This window comes from Rhinopithecus bieti, unplaced genomic scaffold, assembly GCF_001698545.2.
Source record: "Rhinopithecus bieti isolate Rb0 unplaced genomic scaffold, ASM169854v2 scaffold_48047, whole genome shotgun sequence".
In the NCBI taxonomy this organism is placed as follows: domain Eukaryota; kingdom Metazoa; phylum Chordata; class Mammalia; order Primates; family Cercopithecidae; genus Rhinopithecus; species Rhinopithecus bieti.
Window position 1 is genome coordinate 4,129 of NW_016818887.1, and position 4,049 is coordinate 8,177.

Consider the following 4,049-nt stretch of genomic DNA (forward strand, 5'->3'; position numbering starts at 1 on the left):
CTTTCTTTTTAGCTTTTTTTTTCTTTTATATTCTTTAGAAGGGGTTCCAATCTTTGGTGAGTGTTGGTATCAGTTATGCTGGCTTCATAAAAAGAATTTGGAAGCTTTTTCTCTTATGAAAATGCTTTGTAATCAATAAAAATCCCATAAAACAAGTATGAGTAAATATTATTGTAGTTTAGTTATATTATACATTATACAGGATTTTGAGTGTTTGCACAGTAACTACTACTTAGGCTTAGTTTCTAAGGGAAAAATAGAACCCAAGTTCAAAAAACGGACTTACATTACAGTTTCTGGACAAACACTGTTGAATTCTATATTTATTCTGAGATTCTATAGTAGAATTCCCTTAAGGATTTTAAAGACTTTTGAACACATTCATTTCCAGCTTTCATTCTTTCCTTTAAAAGGGTCTTGATTTTGTAGAGTTTAATATTTATATATAAAATACACAAGGCATAAGAAGACATATGTAATTGTCAAATATAGATGTAAAAAGCTTATGTTCTTCTGTGTTTTAACTCTTCTCTCTAGTTAATTTGAAACATCCCCAAATTCATGTCCAAACTGAGACAAGACGTTGGTACACTTCAATAGAAATGTATAAGCATTACAAGATGTTAAAACTGATGCCACAGTCTGAGCCCAGCCCTGTTTTAAATGGGCAGACAAGGATTTCCTTAGATTGAAATTGTGGAGAGAACGTACCTGATCATGATCAACCTCTACTGGTTGCTTCTTAATGATCCAGGTGACAGACTCGGAGAGGGGTGGGGTGGTCAGAGACCCTGAGTAGGTCCAGTAATCTGGGCAGGTAGGCATCAGGCAGGAAGGGTCAAATGACCCAAATTCCACAAGGGTGTCCTGGCCAAGAGAAGAGATAACTGAGTCATTATTTAATGGTGAAAACCACTCAGGAATCGGACAACGAGGTGATGGTTCTCAGGGAGTATGTGGAGATGAGCAGTGGTCCAGAGGAGCTCCGGGCCTTTCTGGGCAGCTACCTGAAGAATTGCTGCTTAGGATGGAATCATGCCCAGGCTTTGTTTCTGCAATTAACTGTGTACTTTTTATTTTCCGCAGTAGGAAAACAGCCAAAACCATTTGATCTCTCAATTCCAGTGAGGTTACATCAGGTAGTCTCCTCTGAGTTTTGTTGAGAGGTTTCAGACAGCGGCCATTGCATAAAGAAGGACGCTTTGCATTTTCAAGAGAGGCTAACTGAGACTTGTCCTTTTAGGAAGAAATGCAGATCAGGAGGAGCCAGAAACCTGGATTAAAAGGAAAGAGAGGGAAAAAGAGGAAAATGGAGAGGAGAGGAGAGGGAAAGAGATAGGGACCAGAAGGAGAGAGTGGGGGATGGGGGGAGATAATATATGGGCTTCCAGAGAGGAAAGGAGAGGGAAATAGGTGGGGACCAGAGGGATACAGTGGGGGATGAGAGGGAGAAGGAGAGAATATATGGGCCACCACAGAGCAGCCCTTTGAGATTCTGAATATTGAAGAATTAATATTGGGGGACTAGACAAAGGCATCCGACCTGAAGGATGTGGGTCATTGTTCTTTCCAGCTGGACAAGGCAAGTTTCTGTAGAACTGCTCTCTGTTCCCTGCCTGTGGGATGGCAGCTACAGAAAAGAAGGCTGCTCTGGGTATGTTCGCAAGGACTTAGAAGGAGCTGGTGTCAGGAACAGAGGAGGGGACAGCAATATGTTCCTGAGTCCCCAAGTCCTCAGCGGCACCGTGGCAAAACCAAAAAGCTCACTGCCTACCCACAGAATCATGACTTCTGTCCCCTGGGATCATAAATGGCAGTTTTCTTCTAAGGCTGAATACAGTTCACCTAATTAAACTTCCCAATTCAAAGTGCCTTGGTAATGTCTCCACTCTGAGATTGAAACATAAAAGTACATTTCAAGTAATTATGGAAAACAAATAGTACCTTATGCTTAATTGATGGCAAAGTATCCACTAATTTCTGTAGCTCTTTATGATGTTTGCCTAGCTAAAGAACAACAAATAAGAAAATATTACAAACAATGGACATCTCACTGTAGAAACTGTAACAGAATGTGAATTAAAATTAACTGGTGATTACATAAAAACAAATTGCATGACTGAAATTACACTTAAACTTGTAGTTTATAATTTTATAAACATTACTGAATTAAATTAGACAACACATGAGCAGGCTGTTTGCTGACAAGGTCAGCATGCCTGCAGAGAAAGGTGCCCCCTGCTTCGTTTAAGTATAAGTTCTTAAATTGGAATTAAAATTAAATAAAATGAAAAATGGTTCCACAATTGCAGTAGACACATTTCAAGTGCTCAATTGCCACATGTGGCTTGTGACCACTCTATTGGGCTGTGCATTTTTATACCATTCAAAATATATTCTTTTTTTGGTGGTACAGGGGATGGAGTCTCTCTCTGTTGCCCAGGCCAGAGTGCAGTGGCACAATCTCAGCTTGCTGCAGCCTCCACCTCCCAAGCTCAAGCGATCCTCCTTCCTCAGCCTCCCGAGTAGCTAGGATTACAGGTGCGCACCACCATGCCCGGCTAATTTTTATATTTTTAGTAGAAATAGAATTTCCCCGTGGAAACCAGGCTGGTCTCGAACTCCCGACCTCAAGTGATCCACCTGCCTCAGCCTCCCAAAGTACTGGGATTACAGGCATAAGCCACTGTGCCTGGGCCTAAAATACATTCTTAACAATCCTGTATTTCTTTTTATTGTGGGGGACGGAGTCTCACTGGAGTGCAGTGGTGCAATCTCAGCTCACTGCAACCTCTGTCTCCCAGGTTCAAGTGATTCTCCTTGCCTCAGCCTCCCAAGTAGCTGGGATTACAGGCACCCACCACCATATCTGGCTAACTTTTTTATATTTTTAGTAGAGATGGGTTTTCACTAAGTTGGCCAGGCTGGTCTCGAACTCCTGACCTTGTGATCCACCTGCCTTGGCCTCCCAAAGTGCTGGGATTACAGGCGTGAGCTGCCACGCCTGGCCGTACAATCCTGTATTTCAAGCACTATTTATCTTACCAATGTACGGATCCCAATATTCTTAAAGTAAATAACAATATGATAATGTTCTATCTTTTCATTCTAGAATACAACACATCATTTAAAGTTGGTGAAATTTTTTACCTTTAAAATACTCCTATCACCGCCAAACCATTTTCTTCCAGTGCTGCATCCTCAAAGTTTTCAAATTTGACTGCATTCCAATGCACTAAGTGCAGCTGAAACACCATGGAAGAGGGTTAACCCATGACTACACAGAATCTCTCCAGAATAAACCCACAGCCTCAGTCAACCTACGACATTTAAACATGTTTCCTCACCCAAAGTAAAGCCACTAAGAAAACCATATGACAACATGGTGCAAGATGAGATAGAAACAAAGATCAGAGAGAAATTTAGGCAAGAGCAGCAATTAATATTATTTTAGAATGAAGGGATTTATTTGGGGAGAAAAATAGAAAATTCATATAACAAAGTGACACTTCAGTGAGCAATCAACATCTGTCTAGTCCCATCTTGATTTGCATGAAATACCAATATTCAAAATCCACTTGCATCTACAGGAGAGACGATGTTTATATTGAGAGAAATAGATCCTCCATATGGAAATTACGCAGGAGTTAAAGACAAATTTTTTCTTCAAGGAATAACCATTTAAAATGTGCTTTTAGGCTGGGTGTGGTGGCTCACACCTGTAATCTCAGCATTTTGGGAGGCCAAGGTGGGAGAATCACTTGAACCCAGGAGTTTGAGACCAGCCTGGACAATATAGTGAAACCCTGTCTCTACCAAAAAATTTAAAAATTAGCAGGGCAGGCCGGGCGTGGTGGCTCAAGCCTGTAATCCCAGCACTTTGGGAGGCCGAGGTGGGTAGATTACGAGGTCAGGAAATCGAGACCAGCCTGGCTAACACGGTGAAACCCTGTGTCTACTAAAAATACAAAAAATTAGCCGGGCACGGTGGCGGGTGCCTGTAGTTCCAGCTACTAGGGAGGCTGAGGCAGGAGAATGGCGTGAACCCG

At 41.7% G+C, this 4,049-nt stretch overlaps 1 long non-coding RNA gene across 1 annotated transcript; it reads right to left on the bottom strand.

Moving 5' to 3' along the window:
• Positions 1-709: 709 nt before the first annotated feature.
• LOC108519019 (uncharacterized) lies at positions 710-3,702 on the bottom strand. The gene is made up of 3 exons (XR_001882502.1): positions 3,151-3,702; positions 1,945-2,007; positions 710-867 (listed from the first exon to the last, which is right to left on the bottom strand). It is a non-coding gene; the product is annotated as an uncharacterized LOC108519019 (long non-coding RNA).
• Positions 3,703-4,049: the final 347 nt, after the last annotated feature.